The sequence below is a fragment of the Gobio gobio genome, assembly GCF_949357685.1.
Source record: "Gobio gobio genome assembly, chromosome: 8".
Classification (NCBI taxonomy): domain Eukaryota; kingdom Metazoa; phylum Chordata; class Actinopteri; order Cypriniformes; family Gobionidae; genus Gobio; species Gobio gobio.
In genome coordinates, this window is record NC_137114.1 from 29,753,069 (window position 1) to 29,776,750 (window position 23,682).

The window sequence follows — 23,682 nt, forward strand, 5'->3', positions numbered from 1 at the left end:
TGTGCCAATCATTTAAGATGAAAAAACCTTCAAAAAAGTGCATATATATCTCAGTATATCTGTAACTTGTATCTTGTTATCCTCTCACTCTTGTTATTAATTGATTGCTCTACTTTCTTTGTATGCTTGTTACATGCTGGCAGTTTCCAATCATTTTGCTTTTTTTTCTCTGTTTCTGTTTCTCTCTTCGTTCCTGTCTCTTCTTCCTCCCGCTAGTCCCAGTGCTGCCACTCACCTGGGAGGCGTGCTGCACAGTGATAATGGCAGTGGGAGAGCCAGAAGAGCCTCCGGTGATGCTGAAATGGGATTTGGGCTGTTTGGGCGGAAGAGGTTATTATGGATCAGGGGGGCCTGGTTCTGAAGCGGAGCTGAACTGGGCCGTGGTACAACTAGAACCGCTGGGATGTCTGTTAGCTTTCCCCGCTAACAATAGCAGATAAGACAAAAGTGGTTGTTTGCCGTCTCTCTCTTACACACTGGCCGATTAAAGGTGCACTGTTATCTGATCAGCTGTGAGGGGTGTGATCACCTACACACACAAATACACACCTCTAGTCCCTCATTCAGGTGCTCACTTATGACCTCAAACCCGTCTCGCTCGGTCCATGGTGCAACCTGAAAGAGAGAGAGAATCTAGGGTTGTTTTGTGGCTCTATTTTTTCTGTTGTTTTGTTCCCGTTCAAGTACTCTCCTAGCTTATTTTCCTTTATTCTTATCGTTCCATCTGGCTGCTAGTCACACATTAATCTAAATTCCAAACAGGGTTCCTCCAGTGGCGTTATCAACTCGCCGTTGATGTGAGCGTTGGCCCAGGAGAGGGGACGCGGGCAAAGGGGGGAAAAACAACACACAGCACAACAAATTGGTGTGGATGTGGGAGTGAGTGAGTGACTGGGAGAGAGAGAGAGAGCGAGAGAGAGAGAGAGAGAGAGAGAGAGAGAGAGAGAGAGAGAGAGAGAGCTTGCATGCATGCTTGACTATTGCACCAAGCTGCATCATGATTTCAGTACAGGTGTGAGACTTAATCACAGGAATAAAAAAAATTCTCAGTAGATTGTCTGCAGGCTTGTCTATAAATATATTACATTGTTGTCTACTTATGATGGTGTAAAATGACGGTTGTTTACACTTATCTGCAAAAGAATCGCTCAGATAATATTTTTTTTTATCTTAAAGTAAACATTTTCACAACATATTGAATATTTCTGAAATCTAAAGTTTTTGGTTGTGACTTTTAATAAAACAAGAACAAGAAATCAACAAAAAAAAAGTAATATAATAGTCATATTCTTATTATTATTGTTGTTTATTTATCAGTCAGATTGAAAAAAATCACCTAAATGTAAACATATATTTCATTTTCACAACATATTGTAATATTCCTAAAGCTGAATATCAAAAGTTGTCTGTGGAAACTTTTATTAAAACAAAACAACAACAAAAAGAAAGAGGAAAAAAAAAAAATATATATATATATATATATATTTACTCACTTGAATTCAGTGCGGTCAAATATTGTCTTGTATACCCCAATGTCTTTCATTGTATGGACAACAACACAAGAGTGATTTACATTTTGGGTGAACTAACCCTTTAAGCTACATGGGTGAAAGGGGCACTGAGAGCACAATATCTGTTCACCTCGATTTTCTTGGGCTTGCAGAACTGTCTAAAGTCATGACAGGTTGCCTCTGAGTGGTATTACCACACTGAGCAGGGGTACTCACGCTGGGCCGGGGCTAAGCTGAACTGCCCCCTGTCCTGTCCTGACAAACTAGGCTGATAAAGTCCCCCTGGAGCTGCGTCGCATCTTTAAATTAGTCCCTGCTTGTCTCCCCTCAGGTTCTGGATCAGGTAGACTCCCAGAGACCTGCCAGGGGGAAGTTCACTGTAATCTACAGATTTAGCAGCAGGGTGCCACACGTTCCTCTGCCAATGCCGTCCTGAGTTGAATAGGACCTCTTCTTCTTCCCTGCATACTACAGCCCTGTGTGTCTGATGTTTCATTTCACACTTGTTTTGCGAAGACAAAGCCAATGATTTGACAATTACATATTTAGAATTAACCCCATTGTTACCACATCGTGTTTGGCTATAAATGTTTGTTTGTTTGAAATCTTTTCATTCATCCCGTTACCATTTAGGTCAGAGCTGGAATAATTAGGGCTGTACTGAAAACTAATAATGTTATGGATTAATGTGGGAGAACTTGACAGAAGCACATCATTGAGTGGGACAAATCCATGATATAAATTGGCAGACAAAGCACAAAGCAGTCAATACGGATTACAGCTAAGCCTCTCTTCTTTGCCGGCGTTTGGACTGGCATTGATAGGCTCTCACAGGTCTGCAAGCCCACAGTCTGCCGGACAGGGGGCGTGGAGGATTGGGCACGCTGCCACGTCACCCAGAACACCCCCCCCCCCTTCCTCCTCCGCCCTCCACATCTCCTCTCCCCCAGCCAAACCCTAAAGCCCGTACCCCAGGCACTGTGCTGGCACAACCTTGGCACGCCGGCGCCAGCTGGGCAAACACTCAAGTCATTGACAAAATAAACACCTTTCAAATAGAGGCAAAACAAGACAACAGTCTGACACAAACAACAGACTAAATAAATCATACGTGTGATGCTGAGAATGGGGAAGAAAAATGGGGTGGAGAAAGACTATTCAGAAGACAGACAGATAGCATGCACCATACATCATGAATCGACAATATAAAATAAAACTTAATAAGAGTCTATAAGTACTGCATCATTTTTGATCCTCTTGCGAGGGATCGCATTTCTAATTTTTTTTCCCCTCTAAAATAATTGTGTATATTTTTTAATTGTACGGAAGCAAATAATTTATATTTAATTTATATTATCTGGCAATTTAATTATTAAATTTGTATATTTTTTTCTACATGATTTTAGAGTGTGCACCGTATAAAAAAATGCTTAACTTTTTTAATTCATAAAATTAGAAAAATATATATTTAAATAAAACAAAATTATTAAAACTTTAATTTAACTTTATTAGACCTAAAAAAGTTTTGTCCAAGAATTCTCTCAAATCTTTTGTGCAATTCCCCGTATACCCATTTGAAATCCTTTCTGTTAACATGCATTTGCACTGGTAAGGGGAGAGGTTTGGTAGCCTGGCTCTGACCTCCAACATACTTCCGCTCAATTTTCATTTTTCTTCAGTACTCCGTCTGGGATTGCGGTATATTCTCTGGTTTTCTCCGGTCAAATTTTAACCGGTCCAATCAGCGAACAGAGGGAGTGGCTGAGAACGATGACGTTGATGTCCTGCGCTAGTCTGAGATGACATACGTCACGACCAAACGTTAGCGATTGGTTATGGCAGATCCAGAGTGGCTCTGGGCAGATCCAATAGTTTTAAACTTCAACAGATTCCCCTCCTTCAAGGAAGTTAACGCTTGTCAATGGAGAGTGGCCAGACTCTCTGTATAAATTGAATGTATGAGAGTCTGGTAGGACCAGGCTAGCAGTTTGGGTGACCTGCTTAAAATTAAGCTGAATACAGGACAGACAAATTAATTAAATTTTAACCAATTTCTTTCAATGAGAAGTGGGATTTTCAATGTTTTTTTTTTCTTCTTCTTGTCTCAACCTAATACGCACAGATGACTATAAGTAAATATTTTGTCGTTTCTGACTCTGTGGCTTTATTAAAACGTTCTATTTTAAAAATTATCAATATTTTTAGATTTTAAGATTCAGAAGTGTCCTTTCTGCACTACTTATATGGAATTGACAAACATAATCACATAAATAATATCAAAATAATAACAAATGAAGAAAAAAAAAGTTTACTAAACACTATCTTCCATTGGTCAGCCTAACAGATAGTCCCACACTAAATACACACTATTGGTACGACTATAAGTAAATATTTTGTAGTTTGTGACTCTGTAGCTATTAAAACATTCTATTTGTTCCCCGCCAACGTGACACAGCAATTCTGGCTCAACCAATAGTGTGTATTTAGTGTGGGACCATCTGTTAGGCTGACCAATGGAAGATAGTGTTTAGTAAACTTTTTTTTTTTCTTTTATTATTATTTTGATATTATTTATGTAATTATTTTTGTCAATTCCATTTAAGTAGTGCAGAAATCACACTTCGGAATCTTAAAATCTAAAAATATTAGTCTCAAGTGCCACATACAGTCCAATGCCTCTCTTCTATGTCGGCACACGTTAACAGTAAACACATGTTTACAGCAAATAAAGGCAATTAATCCAATAATGGAAGAATGTAGCCATCCCCCACTTTGTGGGATGAGAAAGGAGGCGAAAATGATTGGAGTCAATGCGGGTGGAGATTTTTATTCATTTTATTCATCCCTCATTCATTCAAGCTTGTTTTATAATTCTTTAATTTTTATGTTAATGGCCATTGGTAGCTGAATGAGACCATTTTGATGACATATCTCCAGTCTCGATCCATGGCCAGCTTAGCGGCTGACGAAAATAGCGGCGAAATCCAGAGAATAATGGGGCTCGGGAGGATTTTGTGCAGCTGAGGCTTTGCATTCAAATGGGTGGCCATCTCAGCAGAGGCCCCGCACCGCTTTATCATGTCTTTACAGCCAGCAGCTTGTTTATGAATAAAAAATGTGGCATGAAACCAGAGGAGTGAGTTGTCTTTGTTTTGTCAAGTGTGCTGAGACAAAATGCTTCCCGCTCTCCTCGCTCTCTCCGTTTCTCTCTCTCCATCTCGAGGGACCTGCAGGGGCAGCTGAACCCCAGGCCCCCTACCTGACGAACTGTTGCCATGGGAATTGCTGTCCCTTGGTGATCCTTTGATGCTGCCCACCCAACCCCAATCTCACAAACAAACCCCGCCGCACACTCCGAACAAGGGTGCGCTGAACGCAGCCAACGCCAAACGCACGCAGACACAATCCCTAAGCTCACCCACCCTAGCATTTTCTGCTCACTCCAACAAGTTCTGTTAAATATTCATGATGTGTGACTACAGGCGGGTTTGCACCCCCTCACGTCCCTCCCGCCCCCCTCTGTCTCCCTGAGCCTTTGTTTTGGGACTTCTGCCCTCCTGTCCAGCCTTTAAAGTAAAAGCAGTGCAGAGATGACAGGCGGACAGCTTTTGATGGATTTATTAGACCTCACCAGTTGTCTTTAAAGTCAGCGAAGGGAGCACAGAGTTATGTGATGAACTCTGTTCACACACACATTAAGTTTACACTTACCATAACACCTCCATAAATTACTTATAGTGCCACAGGAACACAGTGTAACTGACTAAGTGCGAAGATGGTATAGTTATGCTATTCTGGCTTAACCCTCTGGTGCTCTTCGCGTGTCGGTCAAAAATGACAGAATATTTTTTATTTCAATGAAATTAATGTACTATATTTTAGTTTGATAATGTTACTTATTTAATATTTTGTATTTTTAGGGGATTTTATGCTACTAAATTTGATTTATGCTGTAGTTATAATCCATTTATTCACTTTTTGAGAATGGACCTGCTCCTTAAAGGGTTAGTTCACCCAAAAATGAAAATTCTGTCATTAATTACTCACCCTCATGTCGTTGGACACCCGTAAGACCTCCGTTCATATTCGGAACACAAATGAAGATATTTTAGTGTAAAGCTGATGGCTGAGAAAGGCTTCAGACAGGCCTCCATTGGCATTCAGTACATTGACACTTCCAAGATCCATGAAAGGCACTTAAAACGTCGTTACAAAGTCTATCTCAACACAGTGGCTCTACAATAAGTTTACGATGCGACGACAATAGTTTTTTTGCGCAAAAAAAATCAAAATAACACCTTTAACCAACTTGTTCTCGACTTCCGTGTGTGCCTCCACGACGCATGCGCGAGAATATGACGCAGATCCGGCGTTCGGACACATGACCCAGAAGCGATTTGTTTACGAGCAGAGGAAGCGTATCTAAGCTGTTGAATTCTACATTGATCGTGCTTTAGGTCTCAGTGTAGTTCTCAAAATGGGGTTAAAGTGTGTATTTCATGGATTCCCGAACGCCGGCGCTACATCATATTCTCGCGCATGCGTCGTGGAGGCACACACGGAAGTCGAGAACAAGTTGGTTATAGGTGTTATTTTGATTTTTTTTTGCGCACAAAAACTATTGTCGTCGCATCGTAAACTTATTGTAGAGCCACTGTGGTGAGATAGACTTTGTAACGACGTTTTAAGTGCCTTTCATGGATCTTGGAAGTGTCAATGTACTGAATGCCATTGGAGGCCTATCTGAAGCCTTTCTCAGCCATCAGCTTTCAACTAAAATATCTTCATTTGTGTTCCGAATATGAACGGAGGTCTGACGGGTGTCCAACGACATGAGGGTGAGTAATTAATGACAGAATTTTCATTTTTGGTTGAACTAACCCTTTAAGGACCTCCAACTTAAAGGGTTAGTTCACCCAAAAATTAAAATTCTGTCATTAATTACTTACCCTCATGTCGTTCGACACCCGTAAGACCTCCGTTCATCTTCGGAACAGAAATGAAGATATTTTAGTTGAAATCTGATGGCTCTGAAAGGCCTCCATTGGCATAATGGCACTTTACACTCTCAAGACCCTTAAAAGGTACTAAAGACGTCGTTACAAAGTCCATCTCACTACAGTGGTTCTAAAATAACTTTATGAATCGGCGACAATAGTTTTTGTGATACAGTGATGACGATTTCAAAACAAGGCATCATGAAGCTTCGAAACGTTATGAATCAGTGAGCCTAATCATGATTCGGATCGCGTGTCAAACCGCCAAACTGCTGAAATATGGCGATTCAAACCGCTGATTCGACTCGCTGATTCATAACGCTTCGAAGCTTCATGATGCCTTGTTTTGAAATCGTCATCACTATGTAAGTCGTTATTTAGGGTTTTTTTGCGCACAAAAACTATTCTCGCCGATTCATAAAGTATTTTTGAACCACTGTAGTGAGATGGACTTTGTAACGACGTCTTTATTACCTTTTAAGGGTCTTGAGAGTGTAAAGTGCCATTGTGCCAATGGAGGCCTTTCAGAGCCATAAGATTTCAACTAAAATATCTTCATTTCTGTTCCGAAGATGAACGGAGGTCTGACGGGTGTCAAACGACATGAGGGTAAGTAATTAATGACAGAATTTTCATTGTTGGGTGAACTAACCCTTTAACCTGTCGTACATTTTGAATGCTTTGGAGCACTGACTGAAGTTTGGTCTCTTTTTAAAGATGACACTTAACAAGTTATTGCTGAAGTGAAAAATTATTTTAAAAAGTGAACTTACAGAATTTTACGTTTGTTAATACTATTTTCAATTTTTATATGAGACATATTTTCAAAAACACGTTTAACTGTAAAACTGCAAAAAATAAATAAATAAATAATCAAAGCTATATATCTAAACAAGTTGTGTTCGAAATTTTAGCTTGATCTCTCAAAAAATTTGCTTTCAGTAAGATTTTGTTTAGGCGCAGTGCCAAAAGTTTCCACTAGATGAAATTCGTCTCCCATTAATTTCCAATGCACAAGGAGTACAAGTATGACTATGATTTTTATGTGTGTTTACATAGCAAGTTTCGTACCATTCAGATGAAGTAAAAAATTCTAACAAAAAAAAAACCTAAAGCACCAGAAGGTTAAACAAGGATATTTATAATATTTAGAATGTTTATTGTTTATTGTTAATTGTTTAAAACAGTTTTGGATACAGCAATAATGTGTATGTCCATATTAAATGCCCTATCCATCCATCCGTCCGTCCACCATTTTTGGTATTCATAATATTTTTGCATAATTAAGTTTAAATGCATGTTTATACAAACACACACACCTTTTCAAGACATTTTTTTTATATTTTCACAAAAAAAAATTCATATGGGTCAAGGAGTTATAAGCGTATTATTTCCCATTACAGGCCCGGCTAGTTCCACACAGGCTAGTTCCACACAGAAGGCTATGTGTGTGTCTGGGGCTAAGATGATTAGCAGGCTCAGTGATTCAGGCAGGCTGGTATGTAAGATGCTGCCCCAGGGCATGCGGGGAGGCTGAGGGGGCAGGTGGGTGGCTGGCTGACTGTCTTGGAGTTACCTGGGTGGCGCAGCATGTCAGGCGGGCTAAGCCCCAGCTCTCTTTGCCTGAGTGGACCGCTAAAGCTGTGCCAGCCTTACTACCCTATTCAGTGCCAGCCTGCCCACTGTACCATCTGACACACATTCACACCTTTCCCTACTGGGCACCGTCGGCCTCTGCCACCATCCCTCAGCGCTCGAGGCTACTAGCGCACATGCCGCTGTGTGAGCACGTACACTGCGTCGCTGTCTACTTGAAGCAAGTACTTTCACGTGTGCTTGTCAAAAGGCAAAGTTATTCAGAAGATGACACTGTGCATCGCTTGTGGTTGTTTGTCATGTGCCCTACACTTTAGACACTGAAGGAGAAAGGAATGGAGAGTGTTGCTGATGCCAGTGTGTGCCCAGACTCCTGCCAGGCGCCTGTTTTCATGTGTTTGTGTCAATGTCAGCTCAGGACTCCAGGTCTCTGACACAGGTTACTGGCCCAGCAGGACAAGCGCCTCTTCTCGCTCGATCTCTCGCCCGACTGGGAATCACCTGCCCTTGCCAGCCAAATCACTGACGTATTAAAAACCTCCAACAGTCTGCCTGTCCATATGCCCATATTAACTCAAATATTCAGTTTGAATGCCCCAGAATAAGCTACTTCGGGCATCATTTAGCTATTTGCAGGATCGCAAATGTCTGATAATTACTTTTGTATCGACACACATTGCCCTCTCAAGGACCCTATAAACTTCATGCGAAAACGAAGATTAAACTTGTATGACGAAGATTCAACTTGATAATCAGGCAAAAATGAATTCATGGGGAGTTCGTTTTGGGAGTTTGAAAGAGTTTATCAAAGCGAATTTTATGGAAAATTTTGCTCCGGCCGGTAAACGCCTTCAAACTACCATTGGTCCGTGGTGATTACGTAATAGGTAAGTGTGCCCTGAGGCGCAGCCTTGTTTGACAGGGAAATCTCTGGTTCATTCGACTTGACTGGTGTGCCAAATTGCAGAGCTGGTGCAAGCATATCCACATTGCTATGATCAGATGCTTTCTTAACTGCTGTTTTCTCACCGCTGCATTTTTGTTGTGTTTGTTTTGTTATTGAGAAAAAAGCAGGCAGCACATATTTATCTAAACGCCGTTCTGAGCAGCAAGGGTGACGTCAGGACATTTCAGGTATTTCAAATTTCTTTTTACCCCTAAGCGAAGAAAAATCTAAAAATCTAAAATATATATTTTAAAGTGAGTATATTGTGGCCTTCCCAAAAATGCTATTGCACTCAGGATACACTGTCCTTATTTCCTCTCTCAACATCTTATATCCAATGGAAGCCTCACCGTCCATACTTATTGTAGCTTGCAGCTCCATCTCTAACTCTCTCTCTCTCGCTCTCGCTCTTTCTGTCTCTGTCCCCTCCCTATCTGCCGGACTCAGCAGCAGCTCTTCTAATCTCTCGCGCTCCGGCGGTGCAGCACACGCTGGCTCCTCATGGGCCTACAGATGCCCTCTGTCCATGGGAGCACTTCCTGCGCAGGTGTGCCATGGGGCAGGGGCAGCACAAGACAAAACGCAGCCGTGCCAGGCTGAACGTCCCAATTCGTCACCCAAAGCCACCCAAACAGCGTCGGTCCAGATGCTGCTTCATCCACGCGCGTCTCGTCCTGCAAGCACGTATCTGACTCAATCGAATTTTGATAGTTGTACTTTTTCTTGTGGCTGGCATCTCTTAATCAATGTTAATTGGCTCCAATTAACATATGTTAATTAATGATATTTACCTCAAATTAAAGGTATGAATGGTCCCAGAGGGTTTCCTGTTCATCCAATTAGAACCAATTAGCTGCAATTAACACGTGTAAATGAGATGCTATTGAGTCCAAAACAAACAGTGTGTAGCCTGTGCGATTCCCATGCAGTTTAACCTGAGCTGTGTGTGTGTCTCTCATCACAGACTCACACACACAAACTCTGTTGAACACATACATATACAAGCTCTGTTGGGCAATTTGGCAGGTCCATGGCCAGAATTCCAAGCTTAGCCATCTGACACTTCTAAGCTGACTGCATTTATATGCATGTTATGTGAGGTGCTGTTATTTGACATAGCTGCTGCTATCTGCTATGTTTGACCTATGTTTTACTTGCTATAGTGCTTCTAAGGTTCTTTATATACACATATATACAGTAAACTGCCCGGCCAAAAAAAATTGCTGATTGGATTTAAATAGGCAAATGCTTAAGAGTCTATGATTGGATAATTATTTCAGTGATTATTATGTTTCTAGTAGGGCTGTCAATCGATTAAAATATTTAATTACGATTAATCGCATGATTGTCATGAGTTGACTCGCGATTAATCACAACTTAATCGCACATTTTTATTAGTTCTAAATGTACCATAAATTAATATTTTTCAAGTTTTTAATACTCTAATCAACATGGGTATGGACAAATATGCATGCTTTATGCAAATGTCTGTTTATTATTATTGAAACCATACTCAACAGAGCATGAAGACTAGACATGCATCAAAGGTCATAGATGTGTTTCAAAGAACTTGTTCATGTCTCTTAAGCCTAAGCTTAAAAATTCAGAATAAGCAGTGATTTCTCTCATTTTAAAAATAGAAGAAATGAGTTTAGTTCAGAACGGGGCACGGTTCGCATGAAAAATCGGTAATGTGAAAGCTGTCATGCGGAGCGCACCAGGGTACCACACCTGAGACTACCTGGGCTGGAGGAGGTGCTCTGAGTTCGGTTGCACCGATTGTAATGTATAGTTCAATAAAACACATAAGTGGTGATGGGGTTAATGATTTACCTCGGATATGAGCGAGAGCCAGCTTGCAGTGTATTCGCGCATCGCGCATGCAATCTCCTCAGAGTCCCTTTGCAAGCATGCAACAGAAAGCCCCCTTCATCCAATATATTGACCCTCGTTCTGTTTTCTGTCATGCCCTGTGGATGTTTGTGACCATGTAAGAGGCACGCAAATGCACTCAATAGAATCAAGTTGACCAATGCTGCGGCGGAAACCGGGAACTATCATGCTCGGACTTGGACTGCAGCAAACGTGCTCAGTGTAAAAACGCCCTTTTCTTTTATTTCGACCTGGAGAAAAGTTAAACAGAAAAAAGGGTAGCTTATGTAGGCTATATAACGTCACTTGTTTCAGAATAGTAATGTTAATGTTAGCCCCTTTCTTTCCCTATTTCTGTTTCCAACTACGGGCTAGGCCACAGATCAAACAGAAAATGTGCACTGCGTTAAACGCGCGTTAATAAAATTGGTGCCAATAAAATGAATTTGCGTTAATGCGTTATTAACGCGTTAATTTTGACAGCCCTAGTTTCTAGCATGTTATATGTTTGGCAACAGTTCTTCTAACCCTTATTGATGGAGTGTGTAGCTTTTCATTTCTTAAAACAACCATGTAGGAAGACACATCATGGCCATATTCCAGGATGACAAGAATCATCAGGCTCAAATTGTGAAAGAATGGTTGGGAGGAAGCATGAAGAATCATTTTCACATGACACCTCTGAGTCCAGACCTTAAATTCATTTAAAGCCTTTGGGATGTGCTGGAGTAGACTTTGCAGAGTCCTCGATTCGTGCATTGTAAATACAAGAACTTGATAAAACATTGATGAACCTCTTGACCAAATGTTGTGATGTTATTTCCATCAGGAGGTGCATCAATTTTTTTCCAAGACGGCTGTTAAGAAATGAAAAGCTACACACTCCATCAATAAGGGTTAGAAGAACTGTTTCCAAAGCTTTTGTTATTATAAGAAATTATTGTGTAAAAAAAGGTTATTTTTAACCAGCTATTGACTGAACAAGAGAAAATAGTGTGTGAAATATATTAGTATTTTAATGCTGTGTAAACAGGCAGCAATAGTCAAGTGAACATAATACTGAGCAGCAGTTGTGTAGCTATGTATTGTGAAAATATCCCACCTCTTCTACATAAAAAAAAACTTCTGTTATGGTAAAATAAATGTGCCGTGCGTATTCCAGACTGGGCTCTTTTAGCCAGCAATACCATTTACTTTAGAAAATTACATATTTTCAAAAACCAAACACTGAATTCTTTACCTGGGTATTAAGACTCAAGGGAAGCCATTTTTCATACCCCTTTTCAGTTCAATTATACCAGCAGCAGAACCAAGGTAGCAATCAGCATGCAAAGTTGACATCAATAACTTCCATACACCCTCTCTATATCTGAATAGATGCAGATTATTTCACGTTGGGCTTGAATAAGCGCGCGAGCCTTTTGAAATCGACGTCGAGAGCAGAGTCTAATCTGAGTTTGCAGTTTTTGGAGAGTGTTGACAGCAATCTCCCCCAGCGCGGTGTGGTTGCGTTGCATTAGTCTCCAGGTTTTACAGTGGAAATGGAGAACGCCTCCGATACTTACCATTGTAACAATCGGGGGTTTCTGAGCTTTGCGATGGGGGGAAGAAGCCGCTTTGTTCGATGATAAGAGCAGAGGGGAAATGTGAGCAGAAAAGGCAATCCAAAGGGCTGAACAAATCTGGGAGCAGTATTATGGGATGGTAAACACATCTATGGCTAAGAGGGAGCAGATTTGCTGTTTCTTATTTTGGGGATGTGCTGTATTTGAAGAGGAGCACAAAGGGTGGAAGGGCATCAAGGGTGGGGGGATCAGGGGGTGTGTCTTGTTGAAAGACGGGCAAACAAACCAAAGGGGTAAAGCAAGAATCAAAGGATAAGAGGGGAAAATGTCCCAATGTAATTCTCAATTTATGTACATGCAAATGAAACAGCCTAGGGGTTTAACCATACCTTTACACTGTCCTCTTGACCTTCATTCTCTGTTCTATAGGCAGCGTTCACACACAGGACTGTCTGGTGTGGCTTGATAGAACTCAGTTTGCATAGGAATTCATAAAATATTTAGAATATACATTTTCTTTAGACACGCAAAATTGTATTAATTACTTTTTTTTAAACAACCACCTATGAGTGAGAGTTCTCACAACATTGGACAAAAAACACACTTAAATCAATTATTTGTGAAAATTTTACATTTATTGAAATTTTCAGGCTCAAAATTAAAATTGAAATGTAATCAGTTTTTGCCATCAGTTTTTACTTTGTTACAGCACCTGGGCACACAGAACCATACATCCATATATAGTTCTCTCTTTATATTGTTCAATTCTGCCATAATGTTTCACCATGCAGCTCTCTGATAATCATTAAAACCATGCCAAGTCAATCCGCTCACACTGTTTATTTACAGTCAAATCCATTTCTGTCACTGATCCACGCAAGATCCAAAGAGAAGTATATATAAGCTGTTTAAATGAGGAAAATCTTGGAAACACTGTACAAAATCAGATTGATGCTCGCATGTTTTTTTGTGCTACGTTAATTCTGCTCTCCATCTCTTACTCAGAACAGCGAAGGTCTACGGGGGCTTTTCTGTGTGTGCAAAGCCGTCCCGGCATTAATATTTTCAGTGTCTCAAGCTTACAGAGAGTGAACTCTCACCCCTCCCCACTGCTGCTGCACAGAGATAAAACTTTCCACTTCCCTTTTTTTCAGTAGAGAATTACAAGAAGAAGTCGATAACACCACCACAATCAGCTTTTACACAGAGGATTGGGCTCAGGTGAATAGCATGGGACTTCTCTGTAGGCTGACAAACAGACAGGACCATACAGCACACCTGTGGGACTCGGGAAGACCACTTCATCCCATTGTGAACATGACCAATGAAAAGAAATATCCTATCAAGCGGGCTTTTGTCTGTGCGATGCTACAGGAGAGCGGTATTTGTCTGGCTCTCTCCTCGCAGTGAAGCTAGCTCAATTACATTATCTTGTGCTAAAGGAAGTTCCAGGGCATTCTGTTGGCAATCAATCAATCAATCTTTCAGTGTGTATCTTGATGTTCTTTCTCGGGTCTGAAATCTCTGACAGTGCAGAATGCCACACCCAATCCTCTATCTGTTTCTGTTCATGGACAAGAGTAGAACACTGAACTGCTGCTAATATAGGAAAGCTACATGTTCTTGAAATCAGATTAAAAATCTAAATTTTAAAATGTTAAAGGTGAAACGTGTGTGTGTGTGTGTGTGTGTGTGTGTGTGTGTGTGTGTGTGTGTGTGTGTGTGTGCGTGTGCGTGTGTGTGTTTTTGTGATTTATGAGGACACAAATTGGTATAATGACACAGGTATTACACTGGTATTACGATGTAAACATTAAATATGAGGATATTTCATATATCCTCATATTTAAAATAGCTTTAAAAACATACAAAACATTCATTAAAAATGTAAAGAATGTTTCCTGTGATGGGTAGGTTTAGGGGTAGGGGTAGTGTAGGGGGATAGAATGTACAATTTGTACAGTGTAAAAACCATTATGCCTGGAATGTCCTCACTTAGATAGCAAAACAAATAGGTGGTAGCATAATCGCTTTGAACTGCGAGAGGCGTTGCACTTTCTTCGTAAGTTGAATACGGAAGGCGGTCTGCCGGAAGCAAGATATTTTACTTTATAAAGTTTTAAATATGGATATTTTTCTCACATAATCCCATCGATTTGCTTCAGAAGGCTGTTATCAACCCCCCAGAGCCGTGTGGACTACTTTTATAATGGATGGATGCACTTTTTTGAGCTTCAAACTCGTGGGCCCCATTCACTGCCATTATAAAGCTTGGAAGAGCCAGGATATTTACTAAAATAACTCCTATTGTGTTCATCAGAAAGAAGAAAGTCATATACACCTAGGGTGGCTTGAGAGTAAATCGTGTCGTAATTTTCATTTTAAAGTGAACTAATCCTTTAATATACTGAGCCGCAGTTGATTAAACGGGTAATATTCATTCAACACAAATGCATTTTTATGCATGCAATGCATGTATGTTGTACAATAAAGTATCCATATATGTTACTGATATGTGCCCCTGTGTATTGGATAGAGCTTGATTAATTGAGCCTCTTCCTTTTGTTGCAACATCCTTAAAACTCTGCCATCGTCTGTCTACCTATCTTTAACAGATATATAGTTATCTAGAAATGGAGTGTGAGATTTATGTTCAGACTAATGCATGCACTTGCTGGTCGGCCTAATCGTCATTTCGTGAGGCTGGTCGGGAAGCGGGAGAGACGGTGAACCTGTGATGCTCTTATAGGGGATTCCTGCAGGCCTGATAAGATCTAGGGCATGTTTGTCTTCCAGTAACAGGAGTTACTTGATTTGTAACAGGGCTAGCTTCCAGCAGCATTTGAGTATTAATTCCCACCCACACCCCGAGGAGAAAGCAGGGAATACATATTAAAGAGCTGGGATCTTTCACACCACAAGAGCAGTCAATAAGACACCATATACTGTGATGAAGTGATGCATAGATCTCTAGAAGGCGAATGGGGAAATGCTGAGATAGGCAGATATTATTTTCCCCTATTCAAAAGTGTAATAATAAAGTATTTTAGATTTTTCCTGAAAGACTGAAAGTTTGACTTTCGACCTGTTTGACTTTCGAGACTTTCGAGTAAAAAAAATTGCCATATCTTAACAGGTTCTGTATATAGTAGAGGTGCTCTAGCACCTCAGTCATTTAAAGAACCACTGAAGAACAAATGAAGCACCAAGATTTGGTGCTATACAGCACTTAAAGTGGTTCCCCTATGATTACGAGCCAAAGAACCACTTTTAGTGCTATATAGCACCATTTTTTTTTAGTGTATTTATAACGTTAATGACATCCCATTCTTAATCTGTAGGGTTTAATACGGAGTTGGCCCCCCCTTACAGCTATGACAGCTTCAACTCTTCTGGGAAGGCTTTCCACAAGGTTTAGGAGTGTGTTTATGGGAATTTTTGACCATTCTTCTAGAAGCGCATTTGTGAGGTCAGGCACTGATGTTGAATGAAAAGGCCTGCCTCGCAGTCTCCGCTCTAATTCATCCCAAAGGTGTTCTATCGGTTTGAGGTCAGGACTCTGTGCAGGCCAGTCAAGTTCCTCCACACCAAACTCGCTCATCCATGTCTTTATGGACCTTGCTTTGTTAACTGGTGCGCAGTCATGTTGGAACAGGAAGGGACCATTCCCTAACTGTTCCCACAAAGTTGGGAGCATGAAATTTTCCAAAATGTCTTGGTATGACCCATTAAGTGTTCCTTTCACTGAAATAAAGGGGCCAAGACTAACCCCTGAAAAACAACCCCCACACCATAATCCCCCTCCATCAAACTTGGCACAATCCAGTCAGACAAGAACCGTTCTCCAGGCAACTACCATACCCAGACTCATCCAATCATCAAATAAATGCAGCCTTGGTGAGCAGAAGAGACTTCTTTCAAAACCAGTATATTAATAAACTCTCTGGGTGCTTTCTCAATACTCAAATTGATGCTTCCTTGTTTCCTCGATCCTCCGTCCTCCCGCCTCCAGCCTGTGACCTGGAAACCAATCAAAGTTAGCCATCTTGGAGGACATCTCAATTCTGTAACTGCACTGTGAGGAACGAGGAATGAGGAAGCTTCCAGAGGAGCTATGAGCGAGGATGCACAGGTGTATCCTATGCAGAAGTCTTTCTTGTTGAGAAACCTGGCGCACGTATAAATTCTCCTCCCCCTTCACATCTGTCACCATCATTTTAGTTTATGCTTTACATTTGCAGTTTAAATAAACCATATATCTCACATATTTCAACAGGGCATCTTGCTTTATAATTATCATTTGTTCATTTCTTAAATAACCAAACTTCAGCAACATAAGGGAGGATCCCCTGAGCGCAGCTAATGATGCTTTGAAGTGACACTTGAGTGATCCCCAAGAATATTCCAATATACAAAGAATCTTTCCTTCAATTCCTCCATCATCAATTTATTTCGTCGCAGCCTTCCCTCACATCCTACAGGGTGGTGCTGAGATGCGAGGAAAGGAAACGAGGAGGCACAAATAAAAAATGAGAAGCATATATATAACTTTTGTCCATATATATATATATATATATATATAATGCTTCCCTTTGTATATAACTATTTGTTTCCAGAGGACTGTAATTTTATGTGTAATCTAATTTATCATGTTACGTAGGCTATAGATGAAATTTAGATACAACTTCATCAGTGGGGAGACTTGCATTACAGTCTGTTCAGACACACTGTGATTAGGATGCCTTAAGGGTATGTGCTCTTTTAGTTGGTATTTTCAAACTAAGGTCTGCTCCAGCGGTCTCTGCCATCTGGACCCGGCAGACCCGCAAACAGGTCAAGGTGGGTGCCATTCCCATGGCCCTGACTGCCTGTCACTATGCCAGTGTGCTAATTTACAGCCAGAACCCCCCCCCCCCCCTTATCCCTTGCCAGCCAGCAACTCAAGGGTGTGAAGATGCCAACAACATGCACCACTGAAGACAAATCAGTCTCCGTCTCTCATAAAACACACAGAGGTCATGACCTCTTCACCTTTTCAACCCATCACTCCAAGTCACACAGCCCTATACCTCCCGCCATGCCTACCTGATGGCCCACTCAGGCACAAACACACAAGAGCAAAACGGCTCCGAACAAGGTAACGGTCTCATCTGAGCCCACCGTACAGAGAAAACTATTTGCATGCCCACCCTCTGTTTCAGCTCTCGAGACGCAGCAGGGGGAATATGAAAGTCTGTAGTCTGTGAGTAAAGCAGCCGAGATACCTCGACACACGTGCAGTGAGGAACCGCTGGAGTACAGTGGAACAGCACCTCATTCAGCTAATGGCCCTGGAACAACAGGAGGGCCAACAGCAAAAATGAGTTTGTCTGGCATTTGGCATTCTAACCAGTTTCTTGGCTTTTGTCTGCTGAAAATGAGTGAATCATGCAGTGTTTTCCCCCTCTGTGTGAGCAGTTGTCTTCCTTATAGTTCAACTTTTGTCCATTTCAAACGGGAATGGTTTTGGGAGTCTTGGGTAGGACTCATGTCATCATCTAACAATCAGTTTCTCTTTATCGCGAGTAGAGCAGCCACAGTAGTTTGCTTTATACAGTATCAGAGCTGAGATGAGCCAAGCATGGCTATAATCCTGGCTGTGCCTTGTTGAGATCAACATTAAAAATATTTGTACTGGACTGACAGAACACGAATGAATGGACACAGAAAACACTATGAGCTCAATGTTTGTGACTGATATAGCCACAGCCAATGCTGATAAGCCACTCCCTGGAATATACTGTCCCGTTAAAGTAAAATGTTGCCCATATAACGGATTGAAACGCTTGTTTGGAAATGCATAATTTGGAGGGGATCCCAAGTAGGATAAAAGACTAGTGCAAAATAAGATTATTGGCAGTGCATTATAATTTATTCACAACAAGACCAAGCATCCTAAACAAATATTTTAAACAAATTATTTATAAGCAAGTCCGACCATAAATTGCTAGCTTATATTTCTATTTAAAACAGCGTTGCTGTGGTGGTAATGACTAAGAGTGAGGAAATTTGGGGTGTCGCAAGGAATCCCTTTATAAATCTCCTTAACGATTACCATAACTATCGCTGGGCGTGTGGGTTTAAAAATGGCACTGTATGCACACATGTATCTGGACCAGTCGAGAACATCACGTATTTATATGCTCGTGCTCAGTCGCGCGCTCTGCTCTCACCGGCCCTAAATCCCGACAGCGCTTGCTGACGTGAGGCATGCTGGGGTGAGTGCGTTTTGCCTATGCATTAGCCATTCATTTCGTCTGTCTGACACCTCTCCAACATAAAACCGTACGGCGGAGGTAAAATATCTCTCTCCTGGCGAAAATAAAGCTTTGTCTCCCTCCTGATCTATAGGATATAAAATAAAGCCATGGCTTTGATGGTGGCTTTACCTTATGCAGGGCTTGCTTTTTGTGCACACAAAGGCAATGAAGATGAATGAGGAGGGATTGCCGGGGCCTTGTCTCCCGTGGTCCTTTAGGATCACCCCCCTTTTCCTGCGTTCACTCCAGACTCTCGGAGAAGTTAGTCAGGCAGCTTTGTTATTGATCCGAGGAAGTCGATTGCCATGAGAAGGGATGTGTCCGGCCTGTTCATATTTTCTGTTTCTAAACTTGGACCCGTTTACATTTTTGTCAATTTGAAGGCCACCTATTCCTTGTGTTTTATGTGGTTCGTGAAATGTTCAGGTTATTATTTAGTTACTTACTTTTAAAAAAAACTAGCCTAGTCTAGTTGTTGGCTGGGTTTCCCGAAGCTCTAGAACGTTATAACATGCTGAGGCTAAGTTCTCGATTAACGTTCTTGATAAACGTTCGCAGATTAACTAGCGCCACTTACACATCCATAGGCCTAATTTAAGATCTTTGATTGCAATTTTTTTGTCTTATCCAAGTCATACACGTTTTATTCAATTGAAAAATGTTTAAAAATAACTTTCAGTGGCTCAAAGATGGCGTGCAATTTTCATGTTTTGAATCTCTTATTTCGCTTTCAGCACCTTGTGTCTGACAGCTCCAGTAATGATGCACTGGTTCTACTAGCACGAGCTCTCTGGTGTGAAAAAGGACATCCCAAAGTAACGTAAATCTTAAATCATCATCACCACAAGGGAAAAAACTGTACTTCCAAGTTGATCAGTATTTCAGATGGCAGGCCTATACACAGATTAGTCATGGGATATTTTTACACACAAAAAAAATACCAAAACCAAATCATTCTAGTTTCTTAAAAATAAAAATAGTTCTTTAATTCAGCCCTTGTTGATATCAGCAGCAGACAGGACTGTGCTCGTGCAGGCTGTTGGAGCTTCAGTGCAGAAATGTGCTCCTGTTTAGTAGCTATCTGCTGATTTTCAGCCCCGCAGCCCGTCCCCCGAGCATTGCCCACTGCGCGATAATATCTCAAAGGGAGTGGTTATCACCACACATTATATTATAATCATTAGTGATCCTGGCCCTTTCACCCGCACTGCAGAATAAGCGCTGGGAACCATTAATCTAAACTAGAGCGACCACTCTCAAAGACTGCTCGTTTCTATTCGTGCCCAGCGGGGAATAATATAATAATTTCTTGTCACTGCTCTCTGGTTGTCTGTCTCTAATGAGATAATGACGTAGATTTTCTTATAGTTTTTGTTGATGTTTAGGTGCACCAAGAACGACTGTTACATTTTATTTAAGACATTATATACGTTTGATGTTGCTCCTAATAAGCATATCGCTTTCCATTGGGGAGAAATAAATTGCCTCGTGGTGGTGAGTCATCATCACGTTGATTTCCTTCTCACGCTGAGCCTTCGTTGCTCAATGATTTTTCATCCATCTCGAATACTAACAAAATATTAAGATTTATTGTGTCAAAATATATACATTTTTGGAAGCTATTTTATAATTGCATGTGATTATTCGTAGCCTATTTAGTCGTCTGGCATACTAGTTAACATGTGAATATAAAAGACTGATAATCCTTGTCTAGGATGCAAGGCCTAAGCGGTCGTCGTGTCTGTGTTTGATTATCGGGTTTAGGGGAGAAATAACAGCTGTTCCAGTGACTACGAGATCTATAACCCAAATCGAATTTCTCTTGCCAGTCTTTGGCCGAGTTGGAAAGTCAGGAAAAATGTTTAGTTACTGGTCAATACTGAAGCTGTTGGATTATGTTTGCTTTTTTATGCTCACGTAAGCATCTCATTTGACGTGGTCACGGTTTCACTGATGGACTGATAATTATTCCTGAACACTTTATTTACCCACAAGTCATCAGTTTTAGATTCGTTGAGTTAGTCTGGGATTTAGAGTTCATATTTTGGGTTGAAGACTGCTGTAAGGAATATAATTGCAGAGGTCTTGCTTCAGTCGTCCCTGCCCCCTAATCGGTTTGGACATGCTGTGGGTCCGGGTTTGGTCGCTGCACATCTCCTCACTGCACCGCAGAGCCGAAAAGATTGACACAACGCGGTCCTGGAGCGCCACACGCCTATTGTCCACACTGCGAAAATAAAGACATTCTCTTGAAAGTAAAGCAAGACACATGCTTCATTGCAGTCATATTTAAATTGCACCCCCACCCCAAACACACACACGCGCGCGCCCCCCTCACGCGTGCGCATACCGCTTGGTGGGGGCAAAGGTACTGTCCTGAGTGCTCAGTAGGGTAGTTTGCAGCCATGTCGGGCCTTTTGATCTGTTCTTTTGCTGATTGGTCTTTTTAAAAAACTGATTTAGGCTAACTTTAATGAAGCCATTCTAAGAGTAATTCTAAAAGTAGCCTAGTGAAGACTTTAGAAGAAATTAACAATAAACTACATTTTATTTTCGGGGGGAAAAAAAACATGTTCATTGGATTGGAAATAAAAAGATGCTACATAAATCTACAACAGATAATCTATAACATAATATATGTCGCTATCCTATGTAAACCTACTCTGCCAGCTTTTTTTTTTCTTGCTACAGAGCATGTTACTAGCAGTCATTCCACATATCATGAATAAAACGCGTAAACAAACAGGCAGCGGTGCAGAGCGATATGGAGAGGGGCCCGAGGCACAGAGCCCCCCTTTGCTCGGGCTCCTGGCGCTCCCGGTGCACCAGCTGATCAAAGCCCGAGCAAGGGGTAATATTTCTCACTTTATTACCGGAGTCACAGCGTGTCTGTAAGGCCAGCGATCACACACTGCTCTACCCACATTGGCTCAGTTAATGTATCGTAGCTATATAGGATGACTACACATGCGGGGAAAAAATACACTAAAAAGCTAAAATACCCACTCTCTTAAAAAATAATGGCATTTGATTTAAGAATTGCATTTACGTTTTGTTCTATGCGCGGAATTTTTTTTTTTTTAAACGAATTATTTAATGACTTGGAACCTTTATATGCCAATACATAACAACTGAAAAAAATAATAATATATGTAAAATAATATTTAATTTAGATATATTCCAAACGTTTGGATTCTATAATTGTTGCGGCTCGTTCAAGATTAAAAAAATACTTTATTTATTAATTTATATATTTATTTAGCCTACATATCACGTGAATCTCATGCTATGAACTTGAACTCTGCGCTTGAGCAAAATGCACTGATCATAACGTGAACAACAGGAATCTTTGCCTTAAAACAAATTACATATGCGTAAATCTCTATATGCACTTGGCTGAGATTTAATAGGTTGCAGTTTATGTGATAATACATTTCGGAGAATTTCTACAGTATCTACAAACCACTAAGGTAGCACGAACGGGTTGATTCACTCTCTTGCTTTTTACGTTTAGCTTATTCGAAAAAGACTCCGCGCTAAGAGCATGCGTAAAGCAGCCAGTGTGGTTTGACAGGCATTGGTCTCTCAGCGGTGAGAATTTTTCGATCGATAGCTCCCTCTAGCACTGCCCCATCTCCAGACTGGCCGTTTTTTTCAGTTCGGTCAGTAGTCCACCTGACGATGCCACTAATTGAAAGCTTTATTCCCATCATGAGTCAGCATGTCCAATTATCAGTCTGCTATCGAAATGGATACGTTTGTAATCATGAGGGTTTTTTTCTCTTATTATTGACGAAACTTCACTTGTAGGATAGAAATGAAATATAAATGTTTCCGAAGTTCTACTCAAAGTGGAAACCAGATTTTGCTCATATAATCTGAATATAAGATTTTTCCAAATTCCTCTCGATGAACGGGTACAATTAGCTAGGTCAAAACGAATGAGTGTAAATGTTTAGTTTATTTTAAATCAGGCCTATACGAATTCAGGTTCAGAAGTCAAATTATTAACAATTAACATGTATGTTATAATGATAATCAGTGCGAGAAAAGTATTATTATTATTATCATTATTTTTAGTATTATTAATGCAGTAGGCCTAATAACAATTTAGCCTATAGTGTGATAATGTATTACACACTAAAATATGGCCAAAATAAACAGAAATGTGACAGTGTAAAAAATAATATAGCACTACACGACATAGTTTAAATGTTGTTGCAAACATAGTAAAAGATTATTATAGACTGTTTTATTCCGTTTCTTTCTATATTCCATTCTCGCTATTATTGCAGACGAAATAGCCTATCCAGTGGATTTGAATGACTTCCAAACAGTGAGAAAATACTAGTTCAAATGAGAGAAAGGGGAGGAGTGGTGGCCGCATAGGCGACTGCAAAAGATGGAGTGTGTTCATCTTTTATCTGTTATTCTTCGTGAAACAACACATGTCATCCAAGGGTCCCACAGTCAAAGAGGAGCACTCCCTAGACGCTCATCGGCAGCTGTTTTTGTGTGTTGTGTAAGGCCTTTTGCTGCCATTGCGTGGACCAGCCCCACTTTGCCGTTTTACATGAGAAATGGCCCATATGCACAAAGTTGCGTGGCATTGGTTCCTGGTTCCAGATTCCAGACTGGAACGTTTGCACAATATACGCTGAGAGAATGTAAATAGCTGAGATTGTGAGGCTGAGGGGCGTGATGTGTGTGTGTGCGTAAGCTGGAATGGCAGAGTCTGTATATGGTGGTGAATGGTGTCAGTGTCACACATGAAGGCAAAGATACCAGAGGTTCGAAATAAGATTAGGATTCGGAACGTGTGCTTTAATGGTCTTGAATTATTATTACATTGATACAAATATTTGCTGTGAAAATTTCAGGTAAAGTGAATGTGCA